The sequence below is a fragment of the Heterocephalus glaber genome, unplaced genomic scaffold (assembly GCF_053883595.1).
Source record: "Heterocephalus glaber isolate CG9 unplaced genomic scaffold, H.glaber_assembly_v1.0 deba00000621, whole genome shotgun sequence".
Classification (NCBI taxonomy): Eukaryota; Metazoa; Chordata; class Mammalia; order Rodentia; family Bathyergidae; genus Heterocephalus; species Heterocephalus glaber.
This window is the reverse complement of record NW_028258153.1, coordinates 22810144-22831020: the sequence shown is the minus strand read 5'-3', so window position 1 is coordinate 22831020 and position 20877 is coordinate 22810144. Positions and strand designations below refer to the sequence as shown.

General features: G+C 41.0%; 1 protein-coding gene and 1 pseudogene across 6 annotated transcripts in view; one reads left to right on the top strand and one right to left on the bottom strand.

Moving 5' to 3' along the window:
- The window catches only part of Kiaa2012 (KIAA2012 ortholog), a 147314-nt gene that overhangs the window by 97196 nt on the left and 29241 nt on the right, over positions 1 to 20877 (top strand). The gene's annotated exons all lie outside the window — the stretch shown is intronic.
- On the bottom strand, positions 1062 to 2458 carry LOC101703986 (glycoprotein-N-acetylgalactosamine 3-beta-galactosyltransferase 1-like; annotated as a pseudogene).

Here is a 20877-nt window from a genome sequence, read left to right as displayed (position 1 = left end):
CTCTCATGGTCACTGTTTACCAACCTGTGAAATGACACCTTGACTCTTCCTGTCTTCTCCCGAGCCCTCTGGGGTGAAGGAGACCATAAAAGAACAATGGAAAATGTGCAAACTCACCGATTTTGGAGGATTAAAAATGGTGGAGTAAAGACTGGCAACAGAATACAGCCTCTCTGAGACCTGGAATCAAGATACCTGGAAAACAACAACAACTTGATGAAGTGAAAGGAGAAGGAGAAGAGGGGGGAGAGGGAGGAGAGGAAGAAGAGGATCTCATCTCTGGGAATCAAGAGGAAGCTGATAGGAAAATTAGAAACTACAGAGAAACAAAAGAAATGGAGCACAATGCAGAGAAAAGAAGAAAGCAGTCTGGAAAGTTGACCCTGGCTCCCAGGGAGGGAGGAGGTGAGCCCTAAGAGGCTCAGCAGCTCCAAGGAGAAACAATGTTCTGGGCCAGCAGCACTACCCCAAGGTAATCCCAGTTACTGTAAACTGCAAAAAGAATGTGGGGTTTCACTCTGAAAGTGATTCCTTCCACATGCCAGCTTGAGTTGAAGAAGAAACTGAGGGCAGGGTCCACAAAATTTTTTTTAAATTTTAAAATGTAGTTTTATTAATGCATTTTACAGTAAGTGCCATTCTTATTCCACCTTCTTTAAGAAATACTGCTAATTATAAATAATTACAGCAAACTTTTCATTACACAACTGTGTGCGGAGGAGTGGTTTCATTTATATCATACTGCAAATAAATTTATGAACAATACTGAGCAACAGTATTTCTTTCTAAAATTTTGAGGCAGATCTGTTTAGCACTGTGTGTAACTAATGTGGTTCACTGCAGTTTTAGCAAATATAACTGTTTTAGTTTCTCAGTGACAATAATACACATGGTGGAGAACAGGTGACAAAATCTCTTTTCTCGTTCTTCTACCTGCCACCACTTTAAAAAACACAAGTTGTCATATAGATTTATATATTACTGTATCAAAAAACATGTAACAGCTTATTTAAAGCTTCAGTTTGCAGTCATTCATTTGAAAGATTTCTATATGTCACTGGGATTTCAAGGTTCTGTGTCCGAAATCCAGAAGTCTTTCTTCAGTGCAATGTCAGACTTTTTACCTTGGCCCCTTTGTGTTCCTTTCAAGGGTTTCCTAATTTTACTTTTGGATCTTCATTTTTGTTCACTTGACTTACTTCCTTTAGTACGTTCTCAGGTAAGGCAGGTTGATCGCTATACAAATAACCACGTGCACGAGGATGCTAAACGAGGTGTTCTAATGCACACGTGGTTGTAGAATCAACATAGTGAAAAGAAACTGCAAGGTCAGAACAGCAGCCAGGGCCCCGTCCGGGAGGATAATAGCAGTAATTCCAGTACCGAGAGGTCCTGGGCAGATAGCCTTTGATGAAGTGGTGTTCTGGTACAAAGGGGTGAAAAGTTTCTTTTCCTGTGGTATCTCTGGAATCTCCAGCTTCTACATTCATAACTTCCATGCATTTTCCCAGTGCTAGGTCTTCAGCGGAAGAACTACTCGTACATTTTTCTGTTTTAAATGCATCAATAAATCTCTTCAAGTCTTCTTTGCTTAGTACATATCCTGCTCCATTCATGTAACCCTGCTTTACATAGGGGTTAAATCTTCTCCCAATATAAATGGTTCTTCAGGGCTATATTTTGTTTTTTTGTTTTTTTGAGTTTTTTTCATACCGGGGATCAAACTCGGGTCCTCAAGCTTGAGAGGCCGGCGGCGGAACCACTGAGCTAAATCCTTGGCCCTAGGGCTATATTTTGAAAGAAGCCATCTCAAATTGTCTAGTATGACATATGTATTGTCATCTGCTTTCATAAACCAATCCACATCTTCTCAATAATGGTCATGAACATACGGAAAAGCTTTAATTGTTTTCCAGTATAGTTGATCTCTACCTTCTTTGGTTTTCAAACAATAAAGGGAAGTCTTTATTTTCTTCTGAACTCATAAATAACACTTTATTACAATGCTGGGCCCATGTAGCTTTGACATGTTTGGCCTTTTTCTCTAGATTTTGAGGGCCCGTCATAACCCAACCAAGAATTTTTACTTTCTGGTACAGGCTTTCAGAGATGTCTGTGTTCTCATCTTTATGTCAGCTAGAATCTGCATTGAAGTTCATTTGTCCTTCTAGATGATTCTGTCCATTATCATGTGAATGTCTTGCATGAGGATCATTATGAAGAATATTAGGCTGGGTGTCACCTTGTTCTCCCAACAAAATACTAAATAGCTGAGAACATAAAAAAAAAATCCTGGGCTGGGGATTTAGCTCAGTGGTTCCGTCGCCTGCCTCGCAAGCACAAGGACCCGAGTTCGATCCCTGGTACCAAAAAAAAAAAAAAATCCTGTTGCTGATCCACAGAGGAAGGTTAAAAAAGTCAGCCAAGATTTAGAGGCCATTTCCCGAAAGTGTATTTCTTGAAGTCACTGTATAGCCCAGGCTGGCCTCAAATTCACAGTGCTCCTCCTGCCTCAGCCTCCTGAGTGCTGAGATTACAGCATGTGCCACCACCACGTCTGGTTCAGATGAACCACCAGCATGTATAGAAATCCCATTGCACTATGTCAGGGCCTAGGAGGGGAGAAGCCACATAGAACTCCTTTCCTCTTCCACGCACCAAGTGCCCCAACACACACCTGGCTCGTCCATCCAGCAACAGGGAAACTGACATCAGCTGCGCTCCCCCTCGCCCCTCCCGTGGGCAGAGAGGGGACGACGCAGGACCGGCGACCTTCACTCCTCTGGGCAGCCGCAGAAGTTGCTCGTGGCTGCTAGCCGGGACCGCTGCGGCCGCTCGGACCATACTCCGACAGTGGTGGCCGGCGGCCGAAGTCTACAGTATTTGAGAAGATATAATCAGGAGCCATTTTGGGAAGAGGTTAATTGTTTAAGACTTAGCTACAGGAAAACTACAGTTCAAGGTTTTTGAGGTCACCCTACCACAGTGACTGGGTGGATGGTGGCCACAAAAGACAGTCATGGAGAGGATACAGCTAGATATAGACCACTGAGAAGTTTAAACTCAGGCCTGGAAGGACACGAGTGTCCAGCCCACAGAGTAGAGAAGTCAAGCTGGTTGTGTGTGGCTCTCAGAGTGGGCTGGGGCTGAAAATGTTGGCATTAAATCCAGTGGACTGCTTGACCTCTCTTTCCCACTGCGACATCCAGCAGAGAGCTCAGTGGTCTTCTTGCTTTCACCATGTGCCAATGATCAGGGATGAGCCTCAGGTTGAATGGTTGCCACAGCCTGGGGTATGTGGACAGAGGGGCCTCTAGAGTAGGTTGGGCACTCAAAAACCCACAAGCTATAAAAAGAGTCTGAGAAAGCCATGTCCTAGGGCACACAGAGAGATGGTCTCAACTGGAATCAACTGGAGTGAACACAGCCCTAGAACAGAACATGTTACCACACCCAGTAGGAAAGATGGGGCAGGATTCAGCATTCACACACAAAAAATTTGAGTGTAGAACAAGATAGGTCTTAGTCACTCACTAACCTTCCCCCATATCAGGTGGATTCCAAACTGCAGACCCTGGAAAGAAACTACTCACTGAAAAAACACAGAGGACTTTTAAAAATATTTTTGCTTTATCTTCATTAGTTTTGGGGAGTTTGGAGAGGTGTTTTTTTTTGTCCTTTCTTTTGGTCTCTGTTTTTTTTCTTTTCCTTATTTGTTCTTTTCTGTTACTTTTATCTATTCTATTAATTTTTATATTTCTTAATAATATCCTTTATCTCACTTGTCTCTTTCCTTCTCATCACCCTTTTCTTTATTTTTCAAATTTTACTTCTTTCATTTTCCCCTTTCCCACTGCCTCCATCTTTACTAGTATTACTATTAAACTTTATAAATCTTTAGAGATTTAGTTAATTTCATGCTATTGCTGAAATCTTTTGTATTGTTAATGGTGGTATAGTTGTTGCATTTAGTAGTCACTATATGTCAATAATTGGTTTGTCTTTGTGTCTATATTTTAATTACAGATCTCTTTTCTATTGTTAAGGGTGGTACAGTAGTAGTTTTATTGGTTTTTATAGTATGTCGATAACCAGTTTGTCTTGGACTCTATTATCATTGCTAATTTTATTACTTTAACCAGGGTGGCAAAGTTGTCGCTCTTAATTGGTTTTTATTGTATGCCAATATTGAGTTTGTCTTTGGGACATCAACAATAGTGCAGTTCAGGGGCCAGGGATTTAGCTCAGTGGTTCCGGTGCCTGCCTCACAAGTGCAAGGTCCTGAGTTCAATCCCTGGTACCAAAAAAAAAATAGTGCAGTTCATTACCAGAAATGGGTTCTGAGCCAGTGCACTGAACCCTCCCCTCTGCAAATTAACAGAGGTAATTGGATCTTGGGACAGAGGTAGAGGCCTATAGTCAGCTATGACCAAAGAACATCATTAGAAAGCAAACACTAACTAAAGATATCTCCATACTAGCAACAAAGTCTTTCCACTACAATCAACCTTTAGCATACACACATAAAGAGAGACAGACAGACAGACAGACACAGTCACAGACACAGAGAGAGGCAGAGGGAGAGAGAGAGAGAAGAGAGAAACATGAGATAACAAAGCAACAAAATGCCTCCAAAAACTTAGAACTCTCCAAAACTGATCCATGGGGCATTAATGGAGAGGAAATCAAAAACCAAACAATGAGTTATGTGAAATGATAAAAAGAGACCAAAAAAATAATAAAGCCACATCAAGAAAGTGTTTGGCAAGCTCAAAGATGGTATCATTGAACAGAAAAGGGATTTAATAAACAAAAATGATCAGTGAGCTTACAGAAGACACTAATAAAAAGCTAGCTGAACTAAACAAAATGATACAAAACTTGAATGACCAGTCAGGCAAAGAATTAGAGTCCATGAAAATGAACTAAGCAGAAATACAGGATTAAAAATTCTGTTGAAAATATGAGCAACAGAACTAACTGACCAGTGTGAGGACAGAGTGTCACAACTAGAAAATAAGGCTGATGTCAGAGACCAATTATTTGGAGATAACTTAAAAACAAGAGAACATGGGGAATGCTAGATGATGCAAAGAATACTAAGCTAAGATCAATTGGAATTAGTAAAAAAAATCAGAAGACAACAAAAATGGCATTAAAAACATGGTTAAAGAAATAATAGCAGAAAACTTTCTAAATGCAGAGAGAGAATTTAACATACAAAAAAGTGAGACATATAAACCCCAAATAGCCATGATCGGTAAAGAACTCCTCCACAACACACCATAGTCAAAATCCCAGAACTCCAACTCAGGACAGAATCTTGAAAGCTATTAGAGGAAAGCAATAAATCATTTATAAAGATAAACCCATTAGAACTACAGCAGACTTCTCAACACAAACCTTAATGGCAGGAGAACTTAGATTGAAGTTTTTCAAATCCTAAAAAAAACAACTTCCAACTGAGACTGATATACCCTGCAAAATTATCTTTTAAAATTAAAGGAAAAATAAGGACTTTCCATGACAAAGAACACCTTAAGAAATTCATGACCACCAAATCAACACTCCAAAAAATTTTCAAGGATATCCTAGGAAACGACAATGGTCCCCAAAATGCCAAAAAGTCTAATGGAATTATGAATACATCAGGCTGAGGGGGGTTGTTAAGTAGAAAGGGGAAAAAAAGGACTCAATAACAGGAAAAAAAATGTAATAACAGGGTTAAGTCATTGTCTTCCAGTAATAATTCTCTGTGTGAATGTTCTCAACTCCCCCAATCAAAAGACATAGATTGTTATATTGAACAACAACAAAAAAAAACCTAATGGTATGCTGCATATAAAAAACACATTTAATCCAAAAAGAAATTTATAGACTGAAAATCAAAGGATAGAACAATGTTCTATGCAATGAGAACCCCCCTAAAAGAAAGCAGGAGTAGCTATCCTACTTTGAGACAAAGTAGATGTCAAGCTAAAACTGATCAGAAGAAGCATACTGGGTAAGGAAATAATTCAACAGGAAGAGATAATTATTATAAACATATATGCACCAAATACTAGCACATCCAATTTAATAATTAAACACTACCAGACATAAAAGATCAGAAAAACATCAACATAATTAGAGTGGGTGTCTTAGTTACTTTTCTTGTTGCTTTGACAAAATACCCAACACTAACATTTATTTTGGCTCATGGTTTGTAGAGGTTTCAGTTCATAGTTGGCTGATCCCAAGGTAGGTGGCATGGCAGAGGGGCATCACAGAGGAGAAACAGTCAATGGCAGATCAGGGAGGAGGCAGCAGCAGCAAGCAACAAGCCTGCAGTCTTTCTGTCCTTTTATATTTCATCCAGGCTACAAGCCTATTGATTGGTGCTACCCACATCTAGGGTGGAGCTTCAATTATCCACATGGAGAACTCTGCTAAACCAATTTAGTTATCACACACCTGTAGTCCATATTCACACACCCTAAATCCAGCTACCCACAAAATGCTCCACCTATGAACACATGAGGCTTTGAGGAGACATATAGATACAAGCCATAACAATGAAGTATCTCATACCCCACTATCACAAATAGATCAACTAGACAAAAAGTAAACAAAGAAATATCAGAGTTGAACCACACCATCGTACAAATAGACTTAACAGATATCTACAGAGCATTCCACCCAACAACAACAGGGTACACTTTTTTCTCAGCAGAACATGGAACTTTGTCCAAAATAGGCCACATACTAGCCTAGCCCATAAAGCATGATTAACTACATATAAAAAGAACTGAAATCTCCCATGCATATTATCAAATCATAGTGCAATGAAACTAGAAATCAATAGTGAAAGAAACCACAGAAATTATCTAAAGACATGGAAAATAAATAATACATTCTTTAATAATCAATGGGTCACAGAAGAAATCAAGGAAGAAAGTAGACTTTTCCTAAAATCAAATGATAATGCCAATACAACATACCAGAACCTATGGAACACAATGAAAGCAGAACAAAGAGGGAAGTTCTTAGCTGTGAATGCTCACATTACAAAAATAGAGCAAGCCCAAATAAATAACCTAATGATTCACCTCAAAGTCCTAGAAAAACAGGAACAATCCAAATCCAAAGCTAGTATAAGGAAGGAAATTATAAAGATCAGAGCAGAAATTAATGAAATTGAGACATTAAAAACACAATGGTTTGAAGAACTTGTTCTTCAAAAGAATAAACAAAATAGACAAACCCTTAGCCAATCTTGCCAAAAAAGAAGAAAGAAAAAACCTAAATCAATGCAACTAGAAATGAAAAAAGGTGAAATTACAACAGACACCACTGAAATTCAAAAGATTACTAGTAACTACTTGGAAAACCTATACTATAATAAGTTGGAGAATCCAAAAGAAATGGATAGATTGGGCTGGGGATTTAGCTCAGTGGTTTTGCCGCCTGCTGCACAAGCGCAAGGACCCGAGTTCGATCCCCCGTACCAAAAAAAAAAAAAAAAAAATGGACAGATTCCTAGATACATATGAATTACTGTTCCAAGAAGCTATTAAAACCTTGAATAATCCAGTAACAGACAATGAGATTGAGGCAGTAATAAAAGACCTACCATCTATAAAAGCGAGAACCCAACAGATTCACCACTGTATTCTACAAGAACTTCAGAGAAGATCTAACGTCCATACTCCTCAAACTCTTTAATAAAATCAAAAGGGAAAGAGTGTTACCAAAGTCATTTTGGGAAGCTACAATTACTTCAATTCCAAAACCAGACAAGGACTCAACTAATAAAGGAAACTACAGGCCAATCTCATTAATGAACCCAGATGCAAAGATCTTCAACAAGATACTGGCAAACAAAATGCAACAGATCATCAAAAAGATCAGACATCATGACCAAGTAGGATTCATCCCAGAGATTCCAGGATGGCTCAACATATGCAAATCAATAAATGCAATACATCACATAAACAGAAGCAACTACAAAAATCATGTAATCACTCAATAGATGCAGAAAAAGCCTTTGACAAAATCTAGCATCCACTCATGATAAAAATTCTGAAAAAAATAAGTATAGAATGACCTTATCTTTTTTTTTTTTTTTTTTGTACTAGGGATCGAACTGGGGACCTTGAGCTTTCAAGGCAGGCAGCAAAACCACTGAGCTAAATCTCCAGCCTAGAATGACCTTATCTTAATCTGATAAATGCTATTTATGACAAACCTACTGCCAACATCATATTTCTCCAAAATTAGGAACAAGACAAGGGTGTCCACTATCACCACTCCTCTTCCTTGTAGTACTTGAAACTTTAGCCAGAGATATCAGGCAAGAGAAAGAAATAAAAGGAAGAATTTAGACTATCTCTATTCAAAGATGACATGATCCTTTACATAGAAGACCCAGAAACTTTCCACCAAAAGACTCTTAGAACTAGTAAACAAATTCAGTAGCATAGCAGGATACAAAAATCAATAGCACTCCTTTACACCAATAATGAACCCTCTGTGAAAGAAATTAGGAAAACAATATCATTCATGATACCTTCAAGAAAAATTAAATACTTAGGGATTTACCTAACCAAAGAAGTGAAAGACCTCTACAACAGAAATTACAGTATCCTGAAAAAGGAGATTGAGGAGAACATATCAGAAAATGGAACGATATCTCCTGTTTCTGGATAGGCAGAACCAATATTGTCAAAATGGCTAGACTTCCAAAAGTGATATACAGAATTAATGCAATCTCAATCAAAATACCAACAGCATTCCTCACAAACCTAGAGAAAACAATCCTAACATTTATATGGAACTAGAAGAGACCCAGAATAGAAAAGGAGTCCTAGGCAACAAGAGCAAAAAAAAGGGTCATCACAATCCTGGGTTTCAAATTATATTACAAGGCTGCAGTAATAAAAACAGCATGGTACTGACACAGAAACAGATATGTGGATTAATGGAACAGAATAGAGGATGCAGAAACAAGCCCAGGCACATTCAGCTATCTAATCTTTGGCAAAGGGGCCTAAAATGTACACTGATGGAAAGATAGCCTCTTTAGCAAATGGTACTGGGGCTACTGGCTATCCACATGCAGAAGATTGAATTTAGACCTATATCTCTCATCATGTACTAAAACTAAAATCAAACGGGATCAAAGATCTAAACATTAAAACAGAAACACTTAGGGCCGGGGATTTAGCTCAGTGGTGCTGCACCTGCCTTGCAAGCACAAGATCCTGAGTTCAATCCCTGGTACCAAAATAAATAAAATTTTAAAAATAAAATAAAATAAGCCAGAGATTTCGCTCCATGGCACCATGGCAGCTTCACAAGTGCAAGTTCAATCCCCAGTACCAAAAACAAAAAACAACAACAACAAAAATAGAAACACTTAACCTCTTGGAAGTTAAAGATAGGTAAAACTCTTACAGAAATAGGCATAGGCAAAGACTTTCTGAACAGAACCCCAATTGCACACAAAATAACATCAAGAATCAACAAATGTAATCATATCAAATTAAAAGGCAGGGCTGGGGATTTAGCTCAGTGGTGCTGCCACCTGCCTCGCAAGTACAAGGTCCCAAGTTCGATCCCTGGAACCAAAAAAAGACAAAACCAAACATGGTAAATAAAATTTGTAGATTAAAAAAAAATTAAAAAGCTTCTGGACAACAAAGGAAGCAACCAGAGTGAAGAGACAATCTACAGAATGGGGGGGAGGGGGATGTCAGCTATTTCTGAGGCAAAGGACTAATATCTAGAACATATTAAGAACTCAAAAAAATTAGACCCCCAAAATAAAAGACTCAATCAAAAAATGGGCAACTGAAATGAGTAGACATTACTCAGAAGAAGATGTACACATGGGCAATAAATACATGAAAAAAATGTTCAACATCTCTGACAATTACAGAAATGTAGAATAAAACATCACTGCAATTCTATTTTATTGCAGAAAGAATGGCTATCAACCGGCCTAGTGATGCACATCTATAATCTCAGCACTCGGGAGACTGAGGCAGGAGGATTGCCACAAGTTTGAGGCCACCCTGAACTACATAGTGAGTTCAAGGCTAGCCTGAACTACATAGCAAGACCCTGTCTCAAAAAAAAAAAAAAAAGAAAGAAAGAAAGAAAGAAAGAAAAGAAGGAATGTCTATCACTAAAAAATCAAATAACAGCAAATGCTGGTGATGCTGTGAGGAGAAAGGAACACTCCTACATTGTTGGTGGAAAGGTCATCTAGTACAATCACTATAGAAATCATTATGGAGATTCCTCAAAAAACTAAAAATAGAAATTCCATTCAACCCAGCTATTCCCCTAATAGGTATCTTCACAAGAGTTAAAATCATCATAATACAATGATACATGCATACCCATGTTTATAGTAGCACAATTCATAATAGATAAATCTTGGAAGGGGTCTATATGTCCATCAACAGATGAATAGATAAAGAATGTATGGTATTTTTTTTTTTTTTTGGTACAGGGGATCGAACTCAGGACCTTGTGCTTTCGAGGCAGGCGCCAGAACCACTGAGCTAAATCCCCGGCCCTGTGATATTTATATACACTGGAATACTAATTTGCCATAAAGAAGCTTAAATTCAAATAATTTCTAGGAAAATGGATGCACCTTAAGCCCATAATGTTAAGTGAAATAAATAAGACACACGAGCTTAAATATTGCATGATTTCCCTGATATGAGAAACACAAAGTATAAATAGATAGCAAAATGAAGCTAAATAATAGGAAATAGGAAGATAGCTCTTTTGCAAATGGGAAAGGGACCAAGAGATGAAGGGAGGGGCAAGAGAGGAGAGGAGAAGAGTACATAAAAAGAATGAATATATATTACGTCCATGTACCAACTGCCCATGATTAATGTAATCATTATGCACGGCAAATACGTACTAGTAAGAATCAAAATTTTTTTAAAGTCAGATTTTAGATTTTGTCCTAAACTAGATCTTTTTCTGTTTTTATCTTTCACCATTTCTTTCCATTGACATGGTAATCGAAAATAATAATTTTATGCTAATTTTAAAGCATTTCACAGTTCTGGATATCAGACAATAATATATTATGGTAGCTGGATCCCTGGGTTTGGACAAGCTTTTAAGCAATGTTTCTCCTAACATGAGGCTCCTGTCACCTCCATTTTCAAAGCTGAGTGACACTAGCCAGGGAAATGTGCTCTTCAGATCTTCCATGTCATCAATCACATATGCAGAATGTGACACAGGAGTCTCTAAAGTCTCGGCCAAGTGCAATGGAAGTTTCAGGCAGCAAAAACGTGGCCAAAATTCAATGACCGGGTCACTCAAAACAGATTTCCTGTCTCGTGCAAGCAGGGCAGTCTCCAGCTGGGTTCTGTAAAGGTCTCTAATGCAGTCTCTAATGCAATGAAATATCACTGCAGAAAGTTAAAGAAGGCATTTTCCTGTCCTGAATGATAAATGCTAATGTTTAAAAGGGATTTCAAGTCTTTGAAAGGAAAAAAGGGAATGCTAAGGAGATTTTTCAGCTAAGAACCAGTCCCTTCCCCCAAGGTGTTAAGGTTAATTGTCAGGATTTTTTCCTCCTGCAAATTAAATAGTGATCTCCATGGTTAATTGTAAGCAGTGTGCCAATGCCACCTCTAGCAAGAGGCTTGGACATGGTGAGAACATGACACACATGTTCACCAGGCAGGATAAATCAGCCACCTCCCAATCAGCCAGGATCAAGGAAAGTGCTCTTGTTTTACTACAACCCTCCCCTCCAAGTCCAAGGAGAGAATACAATTTCAGTTCTTTTTATCTCCTAGACCAGTGGTTATCAACTTCAGTGTGTATTAGAATCACCTAGAAGGAAAAAGCTTTCTTGCCCCTGCCCACCAAATTTCTGACTCGCTAAATCTGGGCAGAGGCTGGACAACTGCATTTTTAGTAAATCCCAGGGTAATTTTGATTTTGGTGATCCAGGGATCACACTTTCAAACCATGGCCCAGAGCCTTGCTTCTAGTGTATATTTCTCTAAATTTGATGGCATCTCTTTAACCTGTTCTTCTAAAAATAATAGGGGTAGGAGGAAGGCATTGGCAGGCAGGCATTGTTAGGCAGCACTGATTGTGGAGTCTTATTCCCTGACTTCAAATTCTAGCTACGTGGTCTTGAGTAAGTTATTGAACTTCTCTGGGCATCTTTTTTCTCCATTTGTGAAATGGGGATACTGATACTGATATAGGGCACCGACTAATCCAAATAAGCAAACTAATCCAAACAAGGGAAATATTATAACCAACCAGCTAGATATCCGAAACTCGAGTTCATGTTCTCAAAAATTGAAGAATCATGGGAGGGCTAGGGGAAAGGATAGAAGAGAATGGGATTAATATGAGAAAATGGAAAAATAGGAAGAAAATCTTTGTAAATAGGGAGGACTGGAGGGGTTGAAGGGAGGGCTGGGCAAGGGTGAAAAATAAGAACCAAGAGAGATTATGTAAAGGTGCAAATTTCCAATGATGAATGTCATTATATTGTATGCCTAAAATGTACCAATGATTAGAATGAATAATCGATAATGTAAAATAGGAAGAAAAGGTCCAAAGGGGTAGGGGGTAGTGGGAGGGGCAGGGGAAAGGAAAGAAGGGAAAGGAAAAATGATGAGAAATGGAAAAAATGGAAATAAAGTCTTTGTAAATAGGGAAGGGTGGAGGGCATGAAGGGAGGGCTAGGAATGGGGGAAAAATAAGAACCAAGATGCATTATATAAAGGCACAGTTCCCAATGAGAAATGTAATTGTGTTGTATACCTACAATGTACCAATAAAAGAATTTAATACAAAAAAAAAATTGAAGAATGAACTCTAGGAACAATGGAGGTTAAAAGTAAGGACTATACGGTACCAAAAAAAAAAAAAAAAAAGAGTAAGAAATATTTATTGAAGAAAAGACAGCTCTTGACTGAGAGGAACAGGAGGGGACACCTAGAAAGTGAGTTGCCTGCCCACTACACTTCTCAAAGGTGTTTCATGGGGCAAAAACCACGAGGTGAGGCAGGTACAAATTAGGACAAAACTATAAGATCCAATGGAAAATCACAAGGTGGACATGAGGTGGGACAAAACCATGAACAACCAATAAGATTACAAATATAGTCGCCCTGGTAATGTTGATTAAATGGAGAAGTGGCAAGTGTACATGGATGTCCTGGAAGGAATGGGCTAACTGGGAATGTTTTGGTCCCACTTAAGATGACTGATGTCTATTTAGAATGTCAATCACTGCTATTCATCCCTAGGGGAAGTATGTGGGTGTAGTAGTTTCTCTCTTTTTTAATGTTATTAGTGAATGTGACTCCACTGTTTTCTATGCTGAGGGCCCAGCCCTGCCCAACTGCCGTATAATATTTTATCACTAACTTAGCTGTCTGCAGTACTACTTCTTCATGGGATGGTGATGACATAAAGGACTTCATACATGGAATGTGCTTAGAAGAGTACCTCCCACAGATTAAGTGCTCAAGAAAGGTTAGTTATCAGTCTATTTTTCAAAAATTGAATTACATAGCCATAATTTGCTTCTTGTCAGGAAAGCCTTGGTCTGAGGTGATAACATACATGATGGTTTCTTTACTTTGCAAACCAGTCTCAATGGCAGGGGACTTACTCTTTTGGGGTTTCCTTAGTCCTCTGCCTAAGTCTTCCTGATGCTGAAGTCTAAGTGCAGACAGATCTATTCCTCAGGAGGCAGCCTTACCAGCCTCCACATTTAGTGAAGTCCTTCAAACGTGACAGAACTGCTTAAAGGTTTCGGTCAGTGGACACAAGCCTCATGCAGGCCAGGCAAGCGCTCTACTGCTGAGCTTTAAGATGTTCTGTGGAGGGGCCAGGGATTTAGCTCAGTGGTTCCAGCGCCTGCCTCAAAAGCACAAGGTCCCAAGTTCGATCCCTGGTACCAAAAAAAAAAAAAAAAAAAAAGTGACATTTGCCAGGGATTTAGCTCAGTGGTTTCACCACTTGCTGTGCAAGCACAAGGACCTGAGTTCAATCCCTGGTACAAAAAAAAACAAAAAAAAAAGATGTTCTGTGGAGGACTGAGAGGTTCAGGAACCCCAAGTGAGGTACAAGTCATCTCTAAGGAGCAGCCTGAAACAATGAGGTTAAACACAGAAGCAGGTTTTGTGGAAACCTTCGGACACCAGGAAGCCACTAGCATTATTTCTATTCTATCAGAAAAAGACGATTCAGGGCCAGGGATTTAGCTCAGTGATTCCACTGCCTGCTTCACAGGCACAAAGTCCTGAGTTCAATCTCCAGTACCAAAAATAAGAAAAGAAAGAAAGAAGAAAAAAGACAATTCAGAGCCTTCTATATTGCCTTATTCAAGAAATGAGCAGGTAGGGCTCAAGGTGTAGGTCAGTGGTAGATTACTTGCCTCGCATGCATGAAGCTTTTCTGGCACAGAGCGGGGGGGGGGGGGGATACAATAGTTGGTCCCACTCTTCTAACAAAAGCCAAAGAAAAGAGACTTCAAGCAAGAGGGAATTTTACTGTCTCTCACAGAAAGTCTGAGCTGGCGGATGGACAGGGCTTGGGGGTGGGACAGCTCCACTCCACAAGGCTGTGCAGGGACCTAGGCTCCTTCTCCCTCACTCCCTCTCCACCATCGCCTTTGCTGTGAGCCTCCTATGCAAGGGAAGCACTGGTTCGACATCTCCATCACTCTGCAGGCACCTATCCCACCTCCACCCATCCCATGGGTCCACCTAGCTGTAAGGGACACTGGCAAATCAAGGCTCCTGCTGGGTTTCCATGTTCCAAGCCAGAACTCAGGGGTCCTGCTACCCACAGGCAGAAGGGGACAGATGCCGGAGTCAGGTAGCCATGGCTGCCACTTGTGGGCAGATGTCTCTGTCCTCTAGATGGTACCACATTCCTATTTCTGGCACCCAGAGTTGCTTTTGTCTCTACTATACCACCTGCGCTTTAAACCCATAGTTCCTCTCTCAGCCATAAACACTGCAGGCTTTAACCACCTGTTCTCAGCTGGTCCAGGAAGAAGAGCTATGGCATCCCTGCTTCCTCCATTGGTCTTTGGGGTGTTGAAAGGAAAGGAAAAAATACTTTATGCATTTTTTAATTTACCTGATCACTTTTTGTGAGGCAGAGACTTCGGTGACATTTCACTGACCCTCATGAGAACTGCCTTGGGAAATGGGCTCTCCGAAATTAAGCCTTTATTAGGAGCAGGTGACACTATGTGCTTCACTGCACTTTCTATCACTTGTTGATGCTTTCACTTTCCTGGAAGCCCTTGTGTCTAATTCAATTTTACACATGTATATTGGGTAGCCACAAAATACCACTTTAGAGCCCCATATCCTGTGTGTGCTTAAAGTCCAAGTTATTATTCAGGTCTAGTAAAAATGTCCCATAAGTGAATGAATGAAATGAGCAAATCAATGAACACAGTGGAATATTCAGGAGATTCACAGATGACTATACCAAGTTTCCCACCTTCAAGAGCTGGCAGTGAAGATTCCCACCTTAGACAGGACAAACTTCCTTCAAAGAAACCGTGCCTGCAGGAACACTCGGGGCTCAGTCTCCAGCAGGGAACCTGTGTCACCTGGAAAGACCTCCATCTCTCCGTGGAAAAAGCAGCCACCAGAGGTGGCGAGGGCTACTGCTCACTGGGAAGAAAGAGGTGTGCTCCCTTAGCTTCTAGGTGAGCTGCCCACCAGCTATCATGCCCTCATCTACCTGCCCAGACTGCACTGACTCTGGCTGGGGTCCTAACTGACATCAGAGTGCTTTTTGTGAGGACCACCTGTCTAAACCCTTTCCACCTAGAACCCAGAAGCTTTTTAGATATGCAGCATCTGGGACCTCATCTCAGTCCAGACCACCTGTGTTTTACAAAGTGATTCATCTGCCCAGTGATACCTGAGGAGCATTGAATGAGCTCATTGCAGACACTAGGATTCAGATGCAAAAGAGAGAGATTCACTTACCAACTCGCCTTTGATTAGCTCCATATCCTGGCCAGGACAGCACTTCTCTGGGCCATGGTTTGTGTGGTTTCCTTTGCCGTATATACGAAGGAGTTTGGGATGGATGATCTCTAGCACCCTGCCCACCCTTATGCTCTGTGCCTCTATGACTTGCCCAGGTTCATCAATAACAAAGAGGCAGGACCTAGCCCAGGCTTCCTCCTCAAGCTCCTCCCACTGCACCTTCTCCAGGGAAAGCCAGCCAGTCATCTCTGTCTTTGCCTCTGTAAGAGGCATCTCTGCCCTGTGAGAGTCCTCACTAGGCTTCTGCTGCCTCATCTGAAGATAACAAGACTGACTTTTCAATCTCTAGTTCTCACTTCCTATATGTAATTCAGACACCTTGGAACTGTTTCTAGAAGGAGAAAAGCAGAATCCTCAGTACTACCATTGAGAGAGCTCTAAGACTCAGCCACCAGGCTCAGGCCTAACTGAACCTCTAACTGCATGAATGGAAGTGTCCTTTATTCATTCAGCAAACATTTATGATCCCCCTGCTAAGTCCATACCTCCATGACTACGTAAGATATATTCCTTGCTGGAAGGGAAACACTTTGTGTAGATAGAAGGCTTCTATAGGGTGAACAGTGCCCAAGAGATAGAAGTGTAGATGATCCAGGCTGGAGCAGAAAGGGTAGGGAGGAGTCAGGGAGGATGTGTTGTCACTTTCCCACCACTGTGGCAAAATGTCTGAGATAAATCACTTTAGAAGGTGGAAGGATTTCTTTTGGCTCACAGTTTCAGAGGATTCAATTCATGGGTGTTGGTCCTGTTGCTTGGGGCTGTGGTGAGGCAGAAGATCCTAGCAGGGAGCACATGAAGGATCAAAGCTGCCCACCCCTCAGGGGCCCTGAGGCAGAGAAAGTGGAGGGCTGGGCTCCCAAAATCCCCTTCAAGGACATACACCCAATGACCTAGCTCTCTTCCACTGGTCGCACCTCCTGAAAAATTCCACCACTTCCCAGCAGCAGCACAGGCTAGTGACAAATCTTTGTGGAACATTTAAGACCCAACCTCAACAGAAGGCTTCCCAGAGGAGGTGATGCCTGGCTTGAAGAAAGAAGTTTACAGAACTCAGAGTGCATTTGTTCATTTGCAAGGAAGTTACAAAGACAGCACCAGCACTGTGTGCTGGGCACCAGGCTAAACACTTTCTATAAAGTGTCTCAAGCCAGGCATGGGGACACATCCCTGTAACCCCAGCAAGCTGAGGCAGAAAGATCACAAGTTCAAGCCCAGACTAGGCAATTTAGTGACTTAGCAAAACCCTGTCTCATAATAAAGAAATAAATGGGCAGGGGCTGGGGGATGTAGCTCAGTGGTGCCATACCTGTCTGGAAAGCACAAGATCCTAAATTTGATCCCTGATACTGAAAAAAAAAGAAGAAGAAGAAGGAAAGAAAGAAAGGAAGGAAGGAAGAAAAGAAAGAAAGAGAAAGAAAGAAAGAAAGAAACAAAGAAACAAAGAAAGAAACAAAGAAAGAGAAAGAAAGAGGAAGAAAGAAAGAAGCTAGTGATGGAGCTCAGTGTGAAGGCCCTAGGTTCAATCACCAAGTACTGAAAAATAAAAATAAAAAATAAAGTGTCTCCATTTGCCAGATGAAAACACTGAGGCAGAGAGAGGTTCTGCACCTCGCCCTTGGTTGCAAAGCTGGGCAGTGGAGAGGCCTTGGGTCTGACTGGCCTCTCCAAGATCTGTCTGCAGAGTTCAATTCTTCTGTTGTTAATACCTGTCACGGTTTGTAGCTTTTGGGTAAAAAGAGAAGAAGCAGAAAAGTTAAGGGGTAACAGAAATTTAAGTAAATGTTCCACATACATACAAAACAAGTAGAGAAATCTAAATGAAAAGATTCTTTTGACAGGCTTTTTTTTTTTGTATGGGGGACTGAACTCAGGACCTTGTGCTTTCAAGGCAGCCAGCAGCATCACTGAACTAAATCCCCAGCCCTAACAGGCTTTTTAAAGAGGAAAAAAAGCATGGCTTGTCAGCAGACGAGAGAAGAACCTATGGGCCTAGCAGGTGCAGCTTCCACCTCCTCAGCAGTGGCAGGGACAGTGGCAGGGGCACAGGGGCCACAGCTCTGCTCTGGGATCCGCAGCACCTGTGACTTCAATAACAGCACAGCGGTCCTGTGCAGTTCTGAGGTCAACCCTCTCCTTACAGAGAGCTCCTTGCCGCCCACCCCAGGCAGGTTCTCCCCTCCCCTGCCCCAGCCAAGGTGATGCTTGGGTGTTTGCGTCCCGAGTCTCATGTTTGTCTTGTGTTTCCGTGTGTGTGTGTGTGTGTGTGTGTGTGTGTGTGTGTGTGTGTGTGTGTGTGGGCTCCAGCCCTGGGCTGAGGCTGGTGGAACTAGAAGGCCTTACATTCTGAAAGGCCCTCAGGCACAGGCCCTGGGGGGAAGGTGGAAGGTGAAAGCCTCTGGATTGATCCCCCAAACCATTAGGGCTTCTCAATGTGTTCAGATTTTCTCTTGGCTGGGTTTCCTCACTGTAATGGTATTGAGAGGCAGTGAGGCCGTTAAGCGAAGTGAAATCACGAGGACTGCACTCTCACAAGGGCATCCATGCAGTTCCCTGGGGAGTGGTTGGCTGCTGTGACAATGGCTTCTCCAGGAGTAAGGCCGGCTCCCTGCCTTGCCTGCCTTCTGCCGAGAGGCCTCTCAGGAAGCTGAGAAGGTGCTGGACCATGCTCTCAGATTTCTAGAACTAGGTGCTAAAATAAACCTCTTTTGCCCAGTCTCAGGGACTCTGATACAGCAACACAAACTGGACTAAGACACAGGTGAATCTATAAGTGATAAAGATATAAAAATATGCAGGAGAACTGGCAAATATCAAGTTTAAGGGACTAGCAGCCTCTGCAGGGAAAGAGAGGTACAGGTGATTATGTGTCTGAATGTGTTCTGCACTGTTGGAACAGGACACCTGAGACCAGACAATGCACGGAGAACAGAAACTGATTCTCCTACAGTTCTAGAGGCTGAAGTCCAAGAGTGAGGTGCTGGCTCTGGTGTGGGCATTTTTCCCATGTCCACACATGGGAGAAGTAGAGGGGAGGAGAGAGCACAGCTTGTCCTTCTAAGGCAGAAGAGGAAGACAGCCAGCCCTACCTTTCAGGCCCCTTGACACCAGCATCAGTACATTCATGTGGGCAGAGCCAGCCTGACCTAAAAGCCTTCCACCAGGCCCACTTTCAACACTGTGGCAGTGGAAGTCAAGTTTCCAGCCCTGAGTTCTGGAGGAGACAAAAACATCCAACCACAGCAGTAAGTGATCTGATAAAGTCATAAACTGTATCTAAATGTGTCTATTTTGTTTGTTTCTTTGTTTGTTTAGGGCTTTTTTCTTTTTTGAGACAGGGTCTCGCTAGTTCAGGCTGGCCTTGAACCCACTATGTAGGCCATGCTGGCCTCAAACTCGTGGCCATCCTCCTGCCTCTGCCTCCCAAGTGCTGGGACTACAAGCATGTGCCACCACACTCGGCTCTAAATGCTTATTTCTATAGGGAAAAAAATGTGAATCCAATATGGCAAAATGTTTAAACTTCACAAAGACACATGGAAAGTCCCTGAGTAATGATTTTACAGTATTTTTCTGTACTGTGCACATTTAAGACATTTTATAGATTTTTTAAAAGCAGCTAAAACTTGTAAGTTATTATTCAAAGTTCTACTTTAGTTTGTCCCAGTACTTCTTAGACATCAGGTTATTTTACTAAAGGAAAGAAATCATCCTTCTCTGGTTCACAATCACGAAATGGCAAGGTTTCAATTCTTAGCAAAATTACACCAATGTGGATCCTCAGCTTTTGGTCAATACAAATCCGCCCTCTGCTGGTTCTATCACGGTCTGCACTCAATTTGGCAATCATGGAGAAGTGAATTCTTCAATGACAGTGTTTTTTGAGCCAATGGTATTAAATAAAGAGGCCCTTACAAGCAGAAGTTATAATTACAGAATACCTTGGGCTGAACCTATATGAATTCTGGTACTTGGGAATTGCAAAAGTGCATTGTTTATATGAGTGCTTATCTGAATATCTGCCTGTTAAATCATGTTCCTTTATGTGTGGACTGTAGAGTCACTTCTTATATGATCACTCTAGTAAATTAAAATATGAATAGAAAAAGGAGCCCTTGAAGAATTCCTCCTGTCATGAAGATAATCAGCCACTACCCTTCATTAACGTTACACATTATACAGATCAAAATGAAGTCTCAGATACAACCCCAGTCACCCTTTCCAGTTTCCTCAACCAAATTGTTCATGAAAGATCTTGCCCTCTTTCAAGTCTGCAGGTTGGTGTGTGAAAGAGCAAGTGTTTAGGAATGGCAAAAGGGACCCCAAGTCACAAAGAGGTCGGGATGGGGACCAATGGGCAATTGAACATTGAAAAAAATGAATTAATTGTGGTACTGGAAGGCTAGTTGTGTGACATCCATACGACTTCCTCATAGGATGACATTTTTTAAAATTTTAGAAAAAAATAAATAAATCTCCCAATCCGTTATTTCCTTTTTCTGATTTCTCCTCCAATTCTTATCCATCTGGATTTTACTGAATTCTAACACACTATTTTATAGTCTATATTTTTAACTTGTCATAATATCATCAATTCTTTCCATATTGGTTATCTTTTTTAACCATAATCTTAAATCTCAAAGTAATGTATATAAGTTATTTCCCAAATCTTCCTTGGTCACCTGTTTCTAATTTTCTGTTATTAGCAGTAATGTAATAAATAAATTGTTGCAAAGCATGTTTCTTCTTGTGAATTATTTCCTCATGATAAATACCCAAGTATGAGATTCCTGATCAATGGCTAGAA